Here is a 22,802-nt window from a genome sequence, read left to right as displayed (position 1 = left end):
GCGGGGGTGTGGGGTGGGGTGGGGGGAACTACAGCATTTAACAAATAAGAAATTAAGAAATAATAACATATTTTAATGGTTAATATCGACTTGATTTTTGCACAAAAAATAAAAAACGATCACAATTAAACACGATCGATTATGAATATTTAGGATTAATTGTAAATAATCAAAAGCTACAGTGCGATTAATGAGACTGATCATTTTAATTTTTGGATTGCTTGTGATTATTTGTGATTAATCGTGAATAATCTAGAGCTACTGTATGATTAATCATATAAAATAATTTAATTGTTGGATCAGTTTTTGATTAATTGCGAATAATCCACAGATACCAAATGATTAAATTCGTGATTGATCGCCAATAATCCACAGATACCAAATGATTAATCAGATTAAATATATGTCGCTGTAACGTATATGAAGGGGGAAATGATTCTTCAGTCTCTTTAACCTCCACCTCCAACATCAGGACACAGGGTGAATATGTCAGGGGGGTAAGTCAAAAAGAGTCAGATGTAAAGTTTGTGTGTGTTCCCTGTACAGTAACTGTTACCAGGCAACAAAGACTGAATGGAATAAAACTCCATTTCAGCATCAGGAAGAGAAAAAAAAAAAAAAAAAAAGAAGGAAAGAAGGAAAGAAAGGGTGGGAGAGACAAAGGGGGGGAGATGATGAATAATGGATGACACTGTGTTTACCTGACACTTTGTCAGTGTGTTAATAAGTCGGACTGAAATAGTACTTTATCAATTTCTCCGAGGCAGACGAACGGCTCTGTTTCTCAGACAGTTCTGGTGAGAACAAGGTCGTGGAAAAAAAAGAACATCGTTCTCTTATTGAAGCTCTCGTCGTATCAGTGGAACCTGTCGCGTGGACTGATGTCCAAGTTTTAATGTCAAAAGAGACGTCTTTGAATTTTTTTCTCCTCATGTCAAACCTGATTAACCAATAACCATTTGAACCATTAATTTATCTGTAAACATGCTGACATTAGAAAAATCCCATGATGCACCTCCAAACAAAAATGTCAAAAAAAAAATGTAGTGAAATAGAAAGATCCTGGAAGATTGTTAGATTTTATTACAGAGACTTTTTTTTGTTCTTTTTACTGAAGTTGGTGAGACACACAGAGACACAAACACACAGACACACACACACTCTCTCTCTCTCTCTCTCACAAACACACACCGGACTCTGTTTTTGACACACAGGCCATTTCCTGGCCTATCAAACCGCAGGCTGCTCTTCTCGGCCGAGGTTACCCAGAATTCCTGCAGCAGCTGGCTGCAGCTTTCATGTGGTGACGGGCAGGTGAAGAGGTCACACGGCCCGAGCCGACCAGTCAGAGAGCAGACAAACAAACAAACAAATAGTGCAGTGTGAGAAACATCGCAGAAAAGACTTTGTTCGAATGGGAACACCATGTCTGAGCAGCTGGTCTGCTATTGGATGGTTTTAGCTGCCAATCAAGGATTAGGGCGACACTGAGAATAACAAAAGTCGTAAATTTATGAGGAAAAAAGTCGTAACGTTGTGATGTAAAAAGGAGTAGGTTTAGCAGAAAACAGTTGCATCGTTAGGAGAAAAAAAAAGTCATAAATTTGTGCTAATAAAATTGTGAGATTACAAGATTATTAGGGCAACATTGAAAATAACAAAAAAGAAAATTACAAAAATTAAAATCGTAAATCTATGAAATTAAAGTCGTAACGTTAGAAGAAAAAGTCCTAAGTTGCCTTATTTATTGAGGAAAAATAAAATACTTTGGACATGGAATTTGTTTGGATCAAATTGATATTAATGCGTGGACCAGTAGATGTCAGTCATGAGCTAAACGTGTACCTAGCACCACCTACAGGCCAAAAAAAAGTGCGACCTGATTATGCACGTGTCTCCATGTTCAATAATTCATTCATTTTCAGATTTTTTTTTTTTTAAATCTTGTCCAATAAAATGAGTCCAGACTTTAAAAGTCAGGAAAATGCCACGTAGGGTGTAAAATAAAAATAGTTCTAGTGTCACGTGGGCAGTTCACGGGAGAGAGGAGCAGAAAGGGGAGAAATTTTAGGCTCACCCTCTGGGGTAAAAAAAAAAAAAAAAGACTTCACAGACAAATATTACGGTAATTGTGTGAAGGGCAGAGCCATCAATACACTTCCTCAGGATTGGATTTGCAATTTCAGCATATTTCCTCCCTAATCACCCCCACCTCACCCCCCCCCCCCCCCCCCCAATTGCCGGAACAGAAACACACCAGTGTAATGAACACCTCTCTGCTCATTATACAAAGAACAATAGTGCATACAAATGAATCACTTTCAGCATGTTCCCCAAATTACCTCACCCTCTCCCCCCTCTCTGCTCCTGCTGCTCCTGCAGAACTAGGCTCCAAATAGCAGCGTGTGTGTGTGTGTGTGTGTTACATCAGGAGGTCAGGTGGCATCAATGACTTGAAGGAGGAGGAAGAGGAGGAGAAGGAGGAGCAGGTCTGTTATGGATCTGATGTTCTCCTCCATGTGGAGCTTTGGCCCAGAGGCAATGTCTCTGTCATTGGTGTGGAACCCCAGGGTTCACCTCCTGGGCAAGATCGAATCCCGTTTAGGGCAGTTGGTACCTTCCAGTGGACTCACCACCCGCAGGAAGGTTCAGGGGGGGTTGGTACGGTGCAGTGTGATTTGGGTGGAGACTGCTGCCCCTGCGACCCGGTAACAGATAAGCGGATGAAAATGGATGGATGGATGGATGGATGTTCTCCTCCACACATTAGTTTGCTGATAGCAACACCAGCGTCTCCCTGCAGAGCTGCTCCTTCTCTCCTCGGCTCCAGGAGGAGGTCAGTGGTGGAGTTTAGTGATGACAGAAGACTGTAGTACCTTGTGTTCTCCAGCAGGGCTCTGCTGGTTTGTCAAAATTTAAAAAAGTAGTTAAAAAGAAAAAAAAATCATCAGTAGGTTTAATTGACTTTTCTATCGTTGCCCCCTTCTGGCAAACTTTGTCATTTTTTTCCAAAGAGAACCACAGTTGATCCTGGAGGTTTTTATTCTCCTCTGTTTCACTTCAGTCTCTCATTTTCAGGTGTTTATGTTTCTGAAACAGAGAGAAAAAAATCCAGATCGTATTCAAACATGTTCAACAGTTGTTGGAATAACATGTAATAACAGCTGTTATAATAACATGTAATAACAGCTGTTGGAATAACATAATAACAGCTGTTGGAATAACATGTAATAACAGCTGTTATTATTTTTAACATTTTTTAAACGGTTCCACTTTTTCGACACTTTGCTCGTAGATTCAGCGTCGACTCGTTTCTGCATTGACTTTTAACAAAGATGTCGGTTTCTGTGGGTGTGGTTTTTCTATGGACTGCTGTCCTGTTGAGTCGTGCTGGAGCTGAGCTTCAACGGGGTTTAATACGCGACACTTCTGCGAAACAAGCGAGGAATGAATATAACTCAGACCATCGGTGATAAACTGAACTGATCCTGAACTTTTCATATATTCGATTCAAATTAAACACTTAATATTTGAGGTTTTATTTCAACGGGCACTGAGCCTTTTTTCACACCTGTCTTTCTTCAATTCCTCCGAGTTCAACTAAACAGGCTCAGGTTTCACACTGAGCGCATAAATTGTGAGTAAAGTGAAACTAGAAGATCAATGTATTTCTCTAAATATACCTTTGTGACAGTATTGTGTAGTGGTACACTATCGGATGTTTCCGATGTGGCTGAAACAGGGGTGTCGGAAATAATGCGTTATACTGCGCTGACTGATACCTCCGATTCCTGGAGGTGTACGGGTCATGGAGAGAATAAAATAGAATTCCCTGGATTGACGCTGAAGTATCCTGATCTGGTTGGTACTTTACAGGGAACAGAATACCTCGTCGTACTTCACTCCAACGACAGGAATTACTGTAAACTCTTAAGACAAGGCGATAATTGCAAACTTTCACAGTAAATAGTACGACAGACAGGAACAACGCGGGTCTCGGTGACTTATTTCATCTGGCACCGTCAGCTGTAGAATCTCGATCTCGGTTCTGATGCGTTCCTCCCACAGTAAAACTGTCCGCGCGGCCTTGTTTGTGGCCGCTCCTGTTCTCACTGTGTGGCGAGAACTATCTGCGGTAAATTTCCCCCCAAACGGTGACTCAACACTGATCCAGAGTCCGGGGCAGGAGCTGCTGCCGTTCTAGTGCAGCAGTAAATACGGCGTGACCAGAACCTTTGTCAGCGCCGTAGCCCGTGGACGTGAGACAAACTCAAAAGGACGGACGGACACCAGTGAAGGTGAACGCAGCAGAAGAAGACATTTAATATATGCCGTTTGAATGTGGCCTCTCTCTCTCTCTCTCTCTCTCTCTCCCCCTCCCCCCTCCCTCTCCCCCTCACCTGGAATCAGAGTTTTTTTTTTCTAACGCGTGTCAGAATCCAACATGTCAATGAGCCAGAATAATATTACACCAGAATCAGGTTTCCCTGAAGCAAGTCAAAGCTGATGTCTCGCTTTTCCTCTGAACCCCCCCTCCCCTCTCCGCCTCACCCACTCACCCCTCACCCCCCCATCTCTGAGAGACTTTAGCTGAGTGTGACATGGAAACTTTTCTCACTCCTTCCTTCCCTGTCTGTCTCCATCCCAGTCAAAGACGCCTTGTACAACAGACCCTCCCCTCCCCTTCCTCACCCCCTCCCTCCCCCCTCACTCACCCCCCGCTCCCTCTTCCCCAGCGCTGTGTAACAAATCTGCTCTTATTATATCTCATGAATAATTTAGAGACGACTTCTTGCTTTCTAATACACAACATTTTGTAGTGCAGCTGTGCAATAAGTCACTGTGTTCAGAGCTGATTCATGTGATTTGTGCTGCGGCGCCGTTTCACCACCACGAAGTTGGAGAAGAAAAACTAAATTGTTATGAAAACAAGTGTATTTTTTTCTCTCAAGACGAGCTCCGAGCGCTGACGAAAACCTCTGACAGAAAGGAAAAAACGCTTTTGTCCAGTGATGTCATGACGTGTTGTGTCTTTGTTTCAGTTTTGATGGTTCTCAAGCTGTGGTACGAGTGCCACTGGTGGTACTTTTGCGCCCTGTAGTGGTGATCTGTGGAATCTTATTCCAGATGCTAAATATATCCTCGGCTGTCCGATCTCTGTCTTATCTCTGTCTTATCTCTGTCTTATCTCTGTCCTATCTCTAAAAGCAGGATAAATTGTGTATCTCGCCATCTAGTGGCGTCAGCTGAAATTACAGTTGAAACAATGCAATGATGAAAAAAGGCAAATTAAACTCTATTTAACTCTACTATAAGACTATAGACAACTTTTTTACCAATTTGAGGCTGGTTAGAATACCAACGGGCCATGTCTGGCCCGCAGGCCTTAGTTTGCCCACACCAGTACTAGAGTGGGAGACATACATAATGTAATAGTGGCAGCTCTCCTCCTTTGTCTGTTGTTGCTCGTTTCCCTGCACTCGTCAATCAATGGCTGCAGAAACACAAAGACCTTCTCTTAATTAACGGATTCTCTTTAAACCATAAAAATTGATTTTTACCAAAGACCCGAGCAGCAATCCGATAAACAAGGTTACGTCTTCATGTAATCATTGTAATTGCTCTTATTCCGAGAGTTAATAATGGAATTTTCCTCATTATGAAAAAAAAAAAAAACCCATTTCATCCCGGGCCGTTATCGTCCAGAAATGTCAGAGTTTTTTTTCCGCGTCATGTTCATAAATGACGTTCTCTCAGGATTGTAACTGAGTTCAGTGTTTCAAACTGTGGTCTGTGTCCTTCACAGGCTTCGGGGGGCGGACCCCCCCCCCCCCCCCCGACTAGGCAGAGGGCAGAGGGCGCTGAACCCTCACCCGGCCGGCGAACGAGTGACGTAAAAGGACAGCTGGGAGGTAAAACACAGGAAGTGCACGTGTTGGCGCCGTGTTTACTGTCAGCGGGAGCAGAGTGTCAGCGTTTAGAAGGACAAAATAAAAAAATAAAAAAACATAAATTAACTGATGAATTAAAAAAAAAATTAATTAAATATAAATATTTCGTTTGGATAAAAAAAACATGATAAATGAACTGATGAATTCAAAAAAATTTTAATTAAATATAAATATTTCGTTTGGACATTTAAGAATGAAAAAAAAAAGAAAATATTTGTACTGCTGTTTAAACTGTAGTATTACACAATATTTATATTAAACAAAAATATTGATTGTTGATGGATTTTTATAATCCTTTACGGCTGGGGTAGTCAAACATATGGCCCGCGGTCCACATTTGGCCCACTAGGGAGTTCTGTTTGGCCCACTTGATTTATTTTGAAATAAAAAAAATGCACAAACACTATTATTATTTTTTACTTTCTATAATTATTACGTTGTAATTAAAATAGAGGATCGGGGTGGAAGTTGTTGGAAGATGTTTTTTTTTTTTTTTCAAAATAAAATAGCATGACTAAGACTAATGTAAATTAAGAAAATATCATTAAGTAAATATCATTAAGTAATAAGGTTTTATAATTTTGTTGTGACCCAGTATGGGTCCATGGCCCCCAGGTTGGGCACCACTGAGTTAGAGAAAATCCTGGACCAATCAGCAGTGAGTTGTATGTATCAGCTGATCAGGACTTTTTCATTTTTTCACTTTCATTCTGCAGGTACTGGTTTCACCTCCTCCGTACGAGCGCCTCCGTGTTTTTGACCAGTCAGCGGTGATTGACAGGTGAGGCCTTCTGTCATGTAACGGGTCGGATCAAAGCGTCCTGGTGTGGGGAGGGGTCCGGGGGGCTCGGAGTTTATAAGGATAATGAAATTGAAAAGCCCAGTGAATATGAAATCCAGTTCATGAACCTTCACTCTCGCTATATTGAAAATATTATTTGATTTATTTTATTACCTTTATTTTTTTTTATACCAGAAGAAAAAAAAACATTCAAATTTAAATCTCTTTTTTTTATGTGAGCCGAGAAAACAATAAGGAAACAGGTGGACAAATAAAATAAATATTATAATCAGTGTTGGCATGTGATTAAGAAATAATAGTCATGGTAATTGGACGCTTGGCAATATTTTTATTTTATCAAAAGGCAAAATAAAAGAAAAAATTCAATTTATATACATTTTTGGTACGACTTTGATAAACAAACAAGTGAATTATATAAATATTATTAACATCTGCTCTAGTGTTGGGTTTGTCAGGACCAACACTGTTGTAGCTAACGTTAGCCCCGGTGTCTGTACCAGGACTTTTGTTGCTAATGTTAGCCCTGGTGTCTGTACCAGGACTTTTCAATCATTGCGACCATTTTGATTGCCTTTTTAATACGCTCTGGGGTCTGCATTCCTCCAGTTGAGAAACACAAACTTACATGCACAATGGTTGTGTGTCTGTATCAGGACTGTTGTAGCTAATGTTAGCCCTGGGGTCTGTACCAGGACTTTTGTTGCTAATGTTAGCCCCGGTGTCTGTACCAGGATTTTTGTAGCTAACGTTAACGTTAGCCCTGTTAGCCTAATGTTACATTTTCAATCATTGCGACCCCTTTGATTGCCTTTTTAATACGCTCTGGGGTCTGCATTCCTCCAGTTGAGAAACACAAACTTACATGCACAATGGTACTATAATTTCCATGGGACAAATTAATGTTACCATGGTTCTTTATCTGGGTACCAAACCCGATCCCTGGTTACTAAGACTGTGCATTTTAGCATTAGCCCATGTGGTACTTGGAATAATGCAGTGAAAGCAACTCTGTTTCTTCATACAGCACGGTTCAGTCATCGGAGTTATCTTACAGTATGAATAACATTAGCCTACTTAGCGGCGCTGCATTAATCTGTCCTCGGCTGTCTAATGATCCTTACCCTGCACGCAAAGAGGTCCAGGAGGGAGGGAGAGAGAGAGAGGGAGAGAGAGAGAGAGAGGGGGGAGACGGCACCAAATTTAACAAGGCAAAATGTCACCATGACGTGGAATAATTCCAATGGACCTCACACGGTATTGGAATTTGGCTCAATGTGGGGAGGAAATCGATCTGCACACATGTTCATCACAGAGTCCAATACTGGAGCGACTGCAGCTTATTAGCCCGGCCGCTCGCTTCACCTTTGGTCTCGCACTTTGTTCATTATAAATCCTGGTTCACCGAACACCTATGAGACAGGAGCCATGGTTTGAGTAAACTGTCCTGGTAACGAGCTAATACGCTTCGGAGCTGACGTAGCTTTGCGTTCCTAGCGTTGGATATAAAAAAAAATAATGGGATTGGCCTCAGTAAACTCTAGGATTGAGTCAAGGTTGTCAAACATAAGGCCTGCGGGGCAGAACCGGCCTGGTGTACAGCTCTGTACGGCCCCAAAAAATGGTTTTATTGTTATTATAATTAAAATGGTGTTTGGTTGGTCAGTTGTGTTGGTCGTTTATCACCCAAATTTAGTGAATATAAAATAATAAATAAATACCATATTGGTAAATTCCTATAAGTAAATTAGTGCCTTTGAGGATATTTGTCTAACCCCCCCCCACCCCCACCTAATGAGTATGACACCCCCGATTAATTGAACGAAACGTTGAACGTTTTACAGATTACGTTGTGTTCAAATGTTTCCGTTTGTTTTGACGTCGTCTCCCCCTGGTGTTCATCCTGTCACCTGGTCGGTGCTGTCACTTGGTTGATTGTTTCCATATTCACGTCACTTTGTTCTTGTTTGGATGATGGATGGATTTGATGAAGTCGTCGACCAAATCGTGTTCTTTCAGTCAAATTGGTTTTTCCAGAAATTAACAACAACATTTTTCATAATTTCTGCTCCTCCTGAATTATTGACACGCTTTAGAACAGAAATTTAAATTTGGAGCGGGACATGGTGTAAACAAACAAACCAATTTCTATTGATATGCAGATCCCTTGGATTAGATTAGATTAGATTAGATTAGAGTCAACTTTATTTTTATTCATAATGATTAATCCTAACTAATTTACAGGCAAATGTATAAATATATATATGTGTATATATATATTTCTTTTTTATTTATATGTATATTTTTGTGTATATATTTATATATATTTATTTTTATATTTATATATGTAAATGTATATACAGTATCTTTACATATATATAATTCTGTATACATGCAGACACAGTGCATATATGTATAAAAAAGTATATAGTGCTTATGTATACCATATTTAAACCGTAAATATACAGTGTAAAATATATTTACGGCGTACAATAATGTGCGTAAATATTGAGCAAATAATGAATACTGAGTTTGAACATGTACAGAATCCAGTTTTATTTACCAGTCCATCAGTGGTGAGTGTCGGGGGGGGGGGTTGATACACAACCCTGACCGCTACAGTAATATTAGCTGTACTACAGTATTAGCAGAATGTATTTTTTTAAACTGCACAATAACGGCTTGTAGAATTGGGATTTAAGCAGCGGCTTTATTTTAGTGAAATACATTCATACATAAACTTGTATTTCATTTGTTAGCGATGGATTTTACCCTTTAGCCGCTACACTTTTTCTTCTTCTTCTTCTTCGTCTTTATTTAGCCGCTACACTTTTTCTTTTTCTTCTTCTTCGTCTTTATTTTTGCCGTTTGAGCCCAAACCCCAGCAGAGACACCAAACCTCTTCACATCACCGTTAAAGCTCAGTCAGCTGTCAACGGACGTTTGACTGAAGTCTTCACCTGTCAATATTTTACCGCACGATGATGGACACGGACAAGGTCACAGACTCCTGCTGGTAACCGGAGCTGGTGCAACGCTAAGTGCGGAAAGTCGGCCCGTCCATTAACGGTGCCGCGTTTCGAAATCTGATCGAGTCACAACTTAACATGTCAAGACAAATCGGCGTCTGGCTCGTTCTCTGTGATCTGGGTAATGTACAGGTAGCTCTCTCTGTCTGTCTCTCTCTCTCTCTCTCTCTGTCTGTCTCTCTCTCTCAGATTGAAGGAATCTGAGAAGCTAATGAGAAGGAACGAGCTCTCGTTTTCCAAGCAGTTTATTTATTTATTTATTTATTTTTACTTTAGATGCTCTCTCTGGTTTATGAAGCTGCCGTTCCTCTTTTTATTTTGTTCTTCTTTGAACCGAGATGTTAAAAAACATCTTTTCTGTGATTTGTTTTTCTTTTTTTTCACACTCCCACAGTCTGTTTTTTTAGCGTGTACAGAACAAGGCGCTCACTCTGATGAAATAAGTGAACAATCTCAAACAAAGACACCATTTCTACTGAGCAGTACAACAGAACACCAGCAGAATATATACTCACTGAGTTCCTCAGCTTGGAGTACTTTGTTTATTCACTTTCAACATGATGAATAAACCAAACAGTTGGAAATAAGAAATAAAAATGAAAGGAAGCGAGGAAGGATCAGCAAAAGAAGGGAAAGGAAGGAAAGAGAAAGGAGGATGAATAAAAGAGAGGAGGGAAAGAAGGAAAAAAGGAAGGAAGGAAGCAGGTAGGAAGGAAGGAAGGAATCAAGGAAGAATGAACAAAAGAGAAGGAAGGAAGGAAAGAACTGAACGTAGGAAGGGAGGAAGAAGGCAAGGAATGATAAATGAAAGAGAGGAGGGAGGAAGGAAGAATGAAAGAGAGGAGACCTCATGTTAAACTTTCTTCACCATTATTTCAGTTTCTTTCTTCTTTGACCTTTTTGCTCAGAAACAAACTAATAAAAAATAGCTACAAGTAACAAGTACTGGAACGACTGAGGTGTCGGAACATAATTGGTCGATTTACTTGGAAAAGAAATATATACAACACATACATGTGAGAACGTCTCTGAGTGTTCAGTTCTCTGTGATTTGAGCCCCGACTGAGTGGAAATTAAACTCCGAGTTTTTTTCTCTAAAGTGCTCTGTTGTGGGGACATGTCCAGGTCTCCAACTAGAAAAGAGTGAATTTGGAGGTTTAAATCTGAGTTTGACTTTAGGATTATAAACAGGAGGATTAGGATTATTCATACATCTGTACTGGTTTAAGTTAAGGGCAACAATTGGTGCATATCCTCTATTTCAAATTTAATTTTTTTTAAAAATATATAAATATAGTTTTATATATAAAACTATATTTATATATTTTTAAAAAAAATTAAATTTGAAATAGAGGATATGCACCAATTGTTGCCCTTAACTTAAACCAGTACAGATGTATGAATAATCCTAATCCTCCTGTTTATAATCCTAAAGTCAAACTCAGATTTAAACCTCCAAATTCACTCTTTTCTAGTTGGAGACCTGGACATGTCCCCACAACAGAGCACTTTAGAGAAAAAAACTCAGAGTTTAATTTCCACTCAGTCGGGGCTCAAATCACAGAGAACTGAACACTCAGAGACGTTCTCACATGTATGATATGTGTATCTATATATATAAATATATATACACTCATACACACATGTGTGTATATATATTTATATATACACACATATATATGTGTATGTATATATATAAATATATGTGTATATATATATTTATATATACATACACACATATATGTGTGTATATATAAATATATATACACTCATACACACATATATATGTGTATATATTTATATATATACATACACATATATATGTGTGTGTATATATATTTATATATACACACATATATATGTGTATATATATATATATTTGTTCTCGTAGGTTAATCAAGTGTCTCCTCTGACATGTCCACAGGCCACCTCGGGGGTCAGTGGCGCCATCTATTTCCAGAGCCCAGCAGAAAGACCAGACATGTCCAGGAGTCCCACGTCTCAGGTGAGGAGCTGAGTGAGGAATGTGAAGGTAATGTGTTCTGTCCCCAGTGGAGTTCTTCTGGCCAAGGAAAGTGTTTCAGCTGCACCGTCTCACCAGACAGACAGACAGACGAGGACGGAGATGGGTCCCCCCGGTGGTAGGGTAAAGGACACCTGAGGGACCCAGACTGAAGGGGGCGGTGTGAATGTAGACCACTCAGCTGTGGCCCAACACTGTGGGCCAGTTAGTGTAACTAACTCCACATCCTCGTGTGACGGCTGTGTGGTGTGTTTGAGTGTCACACGGTGCTGGGAAATAGTTCTCCTTGAGGGGATGATGAAACAACATTTTCATGGTCTTAAAGCACAAATACATGACAGCAGGTGACCAGAGCTGCGGCGAGCGTCCAGGGTCTGGTCGACCTCGTTCAAAATGGATGTTGCGTCGGGAAATAGAGAGAGCTTTTCTGACCGGTGTTTGAAGCGTCCGTCTGACGGTGAAGGACTGAGGCGTTGAAGGGATTTCCTCTGTGGTGGTTTAATCTAGTGTAGCTTATCAGCCTGGGAGGGGAAGTGGAGGGGGGGGGGCATTTTGTGGAGTATAGATCCCCCTGTGCAGATAATAGTGAGTTGTTGTACTTTGCAAAATCCTTTTATTGGACCTGGATTGTGACAGCAGTTAAAGTCTAGAACGAAATATCTATATTTGACAAACTGAACAAACTCCTCCTGAAGTTATATATTTGGACAGATGTGGAACTTTATAAATATATGTAATATTTATATATGTACATGTATATATATATATATGTTTATACAGAATGAATATACAAATGTATATCTATATACATATATGCATATATGTATCTATGTAAATATATATATATATTTATATACATATATTTACATATGTATATATTATATGTATATACATATATTTACATATATACATAAATCCATATATGTATATGTAAATCCATATATGTAAATCCATATATGTATATATACATACATATCCATACATGTATATATTTATGTACATATATTTACATATGTATATATTATATGTATATACATATATTTACATATATACATATATGCATTTATGTATCTATGTAAATATATGTATATATTTATATACATATATTTACATAGATACATATATGCATATATGTATATATGTAAATATTTGTATATATGTATGTGTGTGTATAAACATATATATACATTTCAACTCATTACGACTGAATGTGATGTGGAATCTAAAAAACACAAACTGAAACTAAGGAACTGAGGTGAATGTTCACGATGACGTCGACTCTAATCATCGCCGTCGTGTTTTTTTTTCAGGTTTCTGACCAGTGACATCATGAAGATGTTTGTTCTCCTCTGCAGCGGAGCTGAGGAATGAGGACAGTGTCGTCGGTGACTAATCTGTCGTCCTCCCCCGGTGAGTACTGACCACGCCAGACCATAACCTCTCTCTCTCCCTCCCTCCCTCCCTCCCTCTCTGGGGGGGGTGAGGAGGGTGACATCTTCATTATCTCGCTGACACATTAAAGCTCGTACACTGCAGCTCTTCAAGGGCCTTCGGGGGTGACCTGAGCTGGGTGACCACCGTGACCACACGTATGAACACACACACACACAAACACACACATGAACACACACACACAACAGCAGGGACATTTTCACCGTCACATGACCTCGAACTCAAATGTAAATATTAATATCTTTTTTTTTCATTGATTAAGGAGATTTTGACCCTCATTTACAGAAAGACTCTCAGTTACCACCGGGGTAAAAAAGACAACAAAAAAAACCATACAGTACTGTCGAATATTCATACTGTGCTGTGAAACGAAATATATCACGATATTTCAGTGTATTGTGATATTTTTTTTCAATTATGATTTAAAGATTTAAGAAAATGTAAGATGACGGGGTGACGACCCACATGTTTGACCACACACACACAACTGCGATTAATACAAAGTCTCATCCCAACATAGATTGCGAGGCAGCCTGAAGTTGTTACATGTCCTTTATGTCCTCTCCTGGTTCACACACACACACACACACACACACACACACACACACACTGGTACTGTACACACAAACGCAGCGCTCCACTGACAAGATACATGATGAACGCGTCCACGGTGATTTATAATAACTCACTCCGCAGCGGTTCCATTGCAGGGGAGGAAATTGAACAAACAGGCCGTGTTATCTGTCAGCAGACGAGCCAGTTCAAGTTCAAGACGCTGCCTGTCAACGACAATTGACTGCACGGCTGATATATTAGACCTTAATGGCAGTGGAAAAAAGAGGCTCTTAACGATTGCCTTTGCTGGGCACGTGAAGGTCCCACGGAGGGAGAAACAAATGGTTTCCTGAAGTAGTATCCTCCTTCCCAAAAAAAAAAAAAAAAAAAAAAAATATATATATATATATTTATATATCTTTTCCAGATGCCACTGTGACACGGAGAAAGGAAAAGGTGCCGGGAAGATTTTTAATTTTAACCTGAACCTTTTACTTCACTACTACTATCATGAGAAAGAGGTCGTTGGTGTAAATATATATGAAAGAATAAATATATTAGGATTTAAAAAAGAAGAAAAAAAGAAACATTAAAAGTATTAGTAGCTAGTAGTTCATTTAATTAAAAAAAAAATCACAAAAGGCCTGGGGCCGTGCTTTTAATATGATTTAACATTAAATTATATTTACAAATATAATACCATTTGTAGTAATATTGAAATTAATTATTTTAATAAGTCAAATATATTTTAGTTATAATATATATGCATATATCATTGTTAATAATTTTCTTGTATATAATAAAAATCTAATATATGCACTTATATTTAATTTTTTTTATAAATAAATAACAAATATATATAAATATATAACAAATATATATATAAATATATAACAAAAACAATTGAATAATGATAATATCTCATTTATAATAATTTAAATAATAATTTAAAATATAATCATGATAAAATTAATAATTAATTAAACAAAATAAGAAAAATAATAATTGTTTATGTTATTTAAATTATTGTCATCACATAAAAAAATGTAGACTTCAGACTGACTTTAACTTGTTTATTTTCACAGCCCAACAGCCCCCCCACTCCCCTCCTTAACCACATCTGTACGTCCTAGTATTCAATCTGGATCTCGTTGTTTCCGCAGCCACACAAAGTCAGGTTTTAGGTTCAGTTTTTACTGCAGTATCGGCTCAAACACCAGGTTCTGTTCATCGATAGAAAATATTATTTATTCACGTTAAAACCACGTGAGAAAGTTCTAGATCTGAGGAGATGAATTCTCCACGGTGCTGTTGAACTTCGGTTGTTGACGTTGAAGCCTCCACAGACACGTGCTGGGGTTTACCACCGTACTTTACCCCCGGGGTGCTTCGGTGAAACTCAATCTTTTTCCCCACAGTGTGTGTAAATGCCACTACAGTTAAGACCTTAATTCTGCCTGATCTGTGCCCCGTTTTTTTTTCTTTTCTCTCTCTCTCTCTCTCTCTCTCCTGTTGAAAATGCACGGCTCGCCCGTTAAACAAGTAAATAATGAATGAGTTGTTTTTCAGGAAGTCTCCGTGTTTTGGTTACTGGTACTCATTAGAGCAGTTCTTAACACATTTCGAGTGTGAAATACCGCCAGAAAATTAATTCAATATTTGTTCAGAGTGAGTGTGTACTTTTACACATTTCATCCCCTCCTTCCTCCTCGCCTCTTCTGGGTTTTTTTTGTTTTGGTTTTTTTTTGGGCAGTGGAAAAATTACCTGTAGTGTAATTAATAACGACTGTAACTGTATCAGGGATGAACACTTACACGGGGACTCAGTGATAATTAGCCCGGGGCGGTGGGAGCGTGACAGTCTGCCAGGCTGCATTTCAGCGTTTTCCGACAAGTTAAAAATAAATATGAAACATCAGGTCTTTTTATTTCATGCAGCTTCGCAAACTGGGATCAATAATGCGCTTAAAAAACAGGAGTGCGGTTCCTGTAGCGGTCGGCTCTCATCTCGTCTGTCACGTATTCTGCCGCGTGGCGTTAAGAAAAAAAACAAAACCGAGTCGTCCATGACCGGTCCTGACAGAGACGCTGGTGTCGGGGAGGGAGGACGGTCTGAATGACTGCGTCCTCCGTGGTTTTACCGTAACAACACTCTTATTGCCGTCATTTCTCTAAATCATGGACTCATAAATGCAGCGTTGCGGCGCTCCCGCTGCTTGGATTCCACTTTAATTTATATGTAAATGCATTTGTAGCCTGTGTATTGTTGGAGCGTCGTTTGTAGGAATGAGACGTGGGATGTTTGTGTCCAACTCTGGAGGATAAGTCCAATTTCTGGGAGTTGGAAGATAATTTTCCGCAGAGTGAGCGAGAGAGATTTGACTTTTTCTGGTTTGTTAGTGTTTATTTGGAATCCTGCGTCACATCAGGTTCAAAGGTCGGGCCTCACTCTCCGGTTCTTGTTTTTGGATTTAGATTGTTTATTGTCTGGAGGGTTTTTGAAAGTAATGAGCGAATCATTAGTTCAACACGTGACTTTTTCATGTGAACATTGTCCTGGTGTGTGTGTGTGTGTGTGTGTTGGAGTGGAGCAGAAAAACCGTACCGTTGGTGTGACGGTTCAGTGAGATGAAGGAGGAAGTGAAGGTCGCGCTGGGTGATTTATACAGGTCCAAGTGAAACATACAGTGAAGATAAGACTTTTCCCTCCAACCCCTCTGTGAATACTGGTCTATATGAGGGTGAGTCAAAAAGTACTAAGACAAATGGGCAAAAAAAAAATCCTAATAAATAATCATCATAGGAAGTGAGTAATCTTTTTCTTTACATACATATAAGTCTCTAATATATAATAATATAACATAATAACAATAATAATATAACAATAATAATAATTATTATTTTTATTACTATGATTGTAGTAAGCAATAGAAATTAGAAAAGTTATAATAATAGTAAAAGTATAAATATGTGAATGTTTTTATTATTAATAATATTATCGCCAAGAAAATGAATAATGTTATTTACCATAATGTTGGTATAATATATTTATAGGCTCTATATGTAGAGTATACATGCATGTGTATATATGTATGTATATATTTGTATATATGTATGCATATATTTATATATGTATCTAAGTATATGTGTCTGCGTACATATATACAGTTCAACAGTCTAACATCGGTGTAGATGTTATTTTGTTTTTGCCTGTCTTCAGCTCAGCCTCCTCCCTGAGGTCAGGGGTGAGGTCAGGGGTGAGGTCAGGGGTGAGGACGGTCAGGGTGGGCTGAGGTCAATGACCTGGAGTTTTCTGCTGCAGCAGTGAAGGATGAACACGTGCTGCAATCGAAGGTGTTTCTAAATGTTCACCTGCCTTCACTGCAGTCAGGTGACTTCCTGTCGTTGGCAGAAAACCAAAGCCCAGCAGCCGACACTGATCTCCTCCGTCTCTGCTAGCACCTCCTCTCTCTCTGCTAGCACCTCCTCTCCACTTTGATCCAGAGAAACCAAAGCTGACGGTCTCTGAAGTTCACGGCCGAGTTCAACCTGGTTTTCAATGATAACGATAACGATTTCAATTTTATAATTTTTTTATTTTTATAATAGTATTTTCATATTATAAAAACAGGCTAACACTAAGGCTAACAGAAAGAGTATCACAAAGGCTAACACACATGCTAACAGAAAGACATAACACTATAACAGTATTGTTATTCTTATTATTACTAACCCATTTTTAAGCTTTGTTTATGATACTTTTTGTTTCTATGATAAGTTATTTTACAATTACAACCTTCATATTATTTTCTATAGTAATAATAAATAATAATCATTTCAATCTTGTTTTTAGGGAAACAATGTTATATAATGAAATCACAGTTTTTGTTTAATAAAAAAAATCAAAAACATTTTTAATCTAAATTATTTGATTTTATTACCTAATCCGTTGAGATCAAATGTGTTTTCAACACAAATAAAACTGATATTTTACCGGACTTTGGGAAACAGCTGACCTCAGATTGGACCAAAGTTTCTGCGCCCCCTGGTGTTCTCTCAGCTTCTGCGCCAACTTGTTTCCTTTCCCACATACTTTACTGTGAGCGTCTCTGGGCTGTGACCCATGACCCCGCCAAGACAGTGTGGACAACGAGCAGAAGTTAAAAAGGTTGAGGGGTCGTTCATAATCAATCCTTATAGTCCCCCCCCCCCCCCCCCCCCCCCCAGGACAGGGAATCGATGGATGGCCCATCATGAAAGCCCTGTTGGTCTGTGATGTTGAGGGCACGATGAAGGAGAGCGTTCGATTATCGGGCACCAGGTGAAGGACCAGCCGTTCCTCCTGAAGGATGGGGTTGAGTTGGGAAATGAAAGCATCCCATAATAAACCTCCCAGCACAGTGGCTCAACCTACGGCTGCTTTACTATTGAATTCACTGATGAACTCGTGAACTCATGTTTCAAGTTTCTCTGTCAGGATGTAAAACCAGACTCTCATCTGATTGGACCGTCTGTCGTCGTAGACCTGAAGGAGATCAGCTGTGAACAGGGATTTGAATTAGTTGCAATTAATAATAATATCGATTAATTGTGATCCAAAATAATCATGATTAATCATGAATAATTGGGATTAATCAACAATTTCTTATTGTGAGAAAATGTGTTTGTTTTTTTTCTGATGACACGAGTCGTCGCCGTTCGTCTCCACGTTAGCTTGTAGCACACACTGGGAGTTGTTTCAACATCTGGTTGTCCTGCAGTCAGTGAAGCTGCTCTGACAGGAGCTGGGTCTATGACAGTGATGATCAAATGGTGGCCTGCAGGCCAAATTTGGCACATGCTTGGATTACAAAATTGTGAGGATCGGAGAGAAAATCATTTCTTGTAGTCCGCACTTTTAAAGTGGTTAAAAAAAAAACAACAGAGACTTAAATAACTGTCAGTGATCCACACCATTTAGGACGGTTTTTTATTTAAAAAAAATGTATTTGAGTGTCTGGCTGCAATAGTCTCCGTCCAGAAAAATTTGGGCTCAAAGGTCGGTGGTGACCTTTGACCTACGACATGCAGTTAAAGTCCCGACAAACAGGCGATATTTTCAGCTTGAGGAGCTGCAGTGAAACACCGGTGTCGGCCTGTTCTGCTGTACTTTGATGTGGTTCTAGTGGTAGTACTGGGGGAGATTTACTGTAGTATTTACAGTCATGGACGTTTTGGCAACTAAATGTATTCAAGCTGCTCTGTTTCTGATTGGCCAACTGCTTCAACACCTGTTTCCAGATAGGTACGATAACGATCTCGTTTGTACGTTAGATCAAAAATTCCAACAATCCCGTGGCCATGCTAACCCATTAGCGCAGCAGTTTATGGAGCACGCTAATACATACATCGTACATCGTCACATGGTCTCGTCCCAGCCAATCAACACAACAGCTAGCACTTGGTGAGACATGAGGTAAATACTGCTATTCTTCCATAGATAAAACTCAAACGGGTGAGAACGCGTGTGCGTACGATGATTTTCTGAACAACGTTTTTAGCATTTTATGTCACTGATACAAAACTTCAACATCTGATATTTGGTAAAACTGCTTCAAACTCACACTCACAGACTCCGGCTGCCTCCTTTTGCCAAACTACCCCGGACTTGCGCGGCGCTCATGTCACATCTCTCTTTCAGCCCAGAGAAATGGAGTTTGACTCGGGCTGTTCTTGCCACGAATCCTCCCGGGGCTGTATTAAAAAGGCATCGCAGCAATGTTGACAGGAATACATTTATCGGGATTGTGTCTCCTTTCAAGAGGCGGCTGGTGTCGGCGCTGCCTGCCACAGGTCACTGTGGCTGGCTGCGCCGCCATTCGATCTCCATATCTCCTGCCCCGCTCGCTCCTGCACCAGCCTGGCGTCCTGCTCCAGAGCCGGGACCGTCGTGTTGGGCTGGAGCGAACGCGATCGGACGGACGCCGGATTTTGTTTGTTGTTTTTATTTTAATTTTTTTTTTGGTGAAAAAAAAACCAACCTTAGTCTTTGTGGAACACGTGGTGTTTCTTTCCTCCTGATGTGGGCGCTGTTAGACCTTAGCAGCGTCACGTCGGCGAGGTTATCATTTCACTGTTCTGCGTCCGTTCAGCCAGCAGGGGCAGACTTCCCTCCTGCACTGATACACTTTTTTGTGACTGATTAACGATCAATCTTTATTGGATTTATTTATTTTTATTTTGTTTTACTGCAAATGAACACGGCCGCAGTCCCTTCCACAAACCTGCAGTAGGGGGGGCCGTCGTACATAATTTAAGAGCCTGCAGTTCGCCAAAGAGCTCCTGTTCAGTGACATCGTTAACCTTTAACCTTTACGTGAACACATGTGGGGGGGGCGACCATTCTTCCTCAGATTCGTTAAAGTTTTATAATGAATTGTAAATTAACATTTCATGTCATTTTATGGCAAAGGCTGCAGGAAATATAAAGTTTGACCATGGGCCGCAATTGGCCCCCGCACCAGCCTTTGGACTTGGTCACATCTGAGGTCTAAAATTGACTTAGTTTCAGATTTTCTCTCAGTTTTAAGGAGAAAAAAAATCTGTTGTGTAATTTCAAAATTTGATTTTATTTTAATGTTAAATTTTAATTTTACAAATTGTTCATATTTGAAGGTTGAAAAAAACTTCATCCAATAAAATATAGTTTTTTTGTTTTTTGTTTTTTTATTTAATAAATCAATGTTTAATGATCAGTAAAAATTGAAGAAATTAACATAAAAATAAATGTGAAGTATTTTTAATTTGCTCTTTTTTAATTTAAACATTTGTGTCAAAACAAAAAAAAACAAATAATTGAAATAACAAAAAAAGCAGATTTTTTTTTTAGCTGTGAGACCAATTCGTTGTGAATGGACTTTATTTATTTATTTATCTTTAATTCATCGTTGGGGTCCCACCTTCACCTGGACGTGGGCTCTGGGGGTCGTTGACCTTTGGGGTCTCAGTGATCAAAGGAACAGGAGTCGAAGTCTGACTCCGACAGGAGATTAGGAATCAAACACTTTAGTCCAGGCTCAGGTTTATGAGACTAACGGCACTTTATTAATCGGTGAAAATGTCATCTTCCGTTTTTTTTTTTTTTTGTTTTTGTTGTTTTTCTTTGTGAGGCACAGATGGATGTGTTGACATGGCGATCAGAGGTTGAGCCCAGGAGGATCATGGGTCTTCATCGCAGCCATGAAGACGCCATCACTTCCTCTGTGGCTTCTGCTTCTGTTGGCTTTGGAATAAAATATCCAAATACTTCACACGACCGTGTAAATACGTGTCGATCCCCAGGTGGACGGCGGCAGGTCTGATGTCGTCCTGTACGATGTCATCCTGTACGATACGGCAAGGACAAGAGTACGGAAATATCACTTTAATAGGAGTCGTCGTCTTCTACATCTGTGACGATGACACTGTGGCAGGAGCAACATTTGCCGCGCCTCGAATTCAGCATCGGAAAAAAATCAAACTGAAAAACTTGTTGTTCCAACGACTGAACATAATGAAATAAAATGACCTTGAAGTTTAATTTATTCACAGTGAAACCTGATCCTGTTTAGTTGAACACTACACTAATATACTGGCAGGAATTGGCATCTGCTGCCACCTAGTGGAAGATCATCAAACTGTTCTACTTCACTGTCGCATAGACGAAGACAACGAAGACAAATTAATTGTTTTAAATAAATAATAGTTTTTCCAATTAAGTGAAATTGGATAATTGTTCAAAGCTAATCTAAGTAAAATAAGGTCCCCCCCCCCCCCCCCCCCCCCCGGGGGGGGGGGCAAACCTTCTGGGTCCTGGACCAGTTCAAAATTTGTCTGGCGGTTCAGTTCAGTACTGGTTGGATGTAGAATTTGTACGAGAATAAAACCTTAATTTTCAAAGAAAATTTGGCTCATTTGATGTCTGCTGCCATCTAGTGGCATCAATGGAAATTACAGACGATTCGTTGTAATGCAGAAAACAGAAGGATTGACATCAGTCTTTACTTTGGACCAGTGTTTTTCGGGCCGTATTAGAAAGCCCTGTGGGCTGTATCTGGCCCGCAGGCCCTAGTTTGCCTTCACGGTACACTTTTGTGCTGCGACTCACAGGTTGAGAACCACTGCCTTAAAGTGTGACTTGTGTCACACTCGTGACTCATGTGACTTTGACGAAGAATAAAACCTCTTTTCACAGCGACGGTGCGACAAGAGTTCCACTCCGAAGTGAAGAGGAAACGTAGGAACTAATTTAGAGAGAAAATTTATTTTTATTTTTTTTATAAACTGACACATTAACTTTCACTTCAGCAGTTAATTAGTTCCTTCAGCGCAGAAATTTGAGTCTTGGCAGCGCGGTCGTACTCCGCTGTCGCCAGAAAGTGTTTGGTCTCATGTCTTATTTTAGGCGTCGGAACCAAACTAAAAAAAAAAAGAAAAAAAAAATGAAAGTAGATTTAAGTGGAGCCCATCTGTTGTTTTAAACTGTCCAATTATTGTGTCACTTGGTTTCGGAGTCTTCGTTACTTTAAAGTGACTTTAACTTTTTTGTTTTCAGTTTTTTTTTTTTTTTCCGTGTTTGGACTGAAGTAAATGAGCAGCTGTTGTCATGGCACACCTGCTCAGACAGGAAGCGGCTCCTGTTGCGGCTCTTCCTGCTCTGTGCAGTTCACATGGCAACGAGACCCTCCAACCTTGAGAGGATCGGCCCACGGGAATTCTGGGTAGCCGGCCTGTCAGATCTGGCAGCCATTGAAGCGTAGCATGTGAAGTAGCCGGGGAGCGGGGCGACACGCGTGGACGTGAACACACACACACACACACACACACGTGTAGTCACTCAAATTCCCAAAATCCATCAGTGTTTTTTTTTTACCGTTACTGCGCTCTGTGTCTCCATTTCTGCTCCTCGTCTCCCTGGCAGCCAGGTTAGTGCCTCACCTGGGTTAAACTGATACCCGCCAGGGGCAGGATGGAGT

General features: G+C 39.8%; 1 long non-coding RNA gene across 1 annotated transcript in view; it reads left to right on the top strand.

Moving 5' to 3' along the window:
* The first annotated feature begins 11,699 nt into the window (after window positions 1-11,699).
* Window positions 11,700-22,802, top strand: part of LOC103382970 (uncharacterized) — a 17,784-nt gene continuing 6,681 nt past the window's right edge. Inside the window, exons 1-2 of the long non-coding RNA XR_521972.3 lie at window positions 11,700-11,784; window positions 13,113-13,212. This is a non-coding gene — a long non-coding RNA (uncharacterized LOC103382970). The remainder of the gene's footprint in view (window positions 11,785-13,112; window positions 13,213-22,802) is intronic.

The sequence above is a fragment of the Cynoglossus semilaevis genome, chromosome 8, assembly GCF_000523025.1.
Source record: "Cynoglossus semilaevis isolate Cse_v1.0 chromosome 8, Cse_v1.0, whole genome shotgun sequence".
Lineage (NCBI taxonomy): Eukaryota > Metazoa > Chordata > Actinopteri > Pleuronectiformes > Cynoglossidae > Cynoglossus > Cynoglossus semilaevis.
Note: the sequence above shows the minus strand (reverse complement) of the source record. Positions and strands in the feature narration are given on the sequence as shown.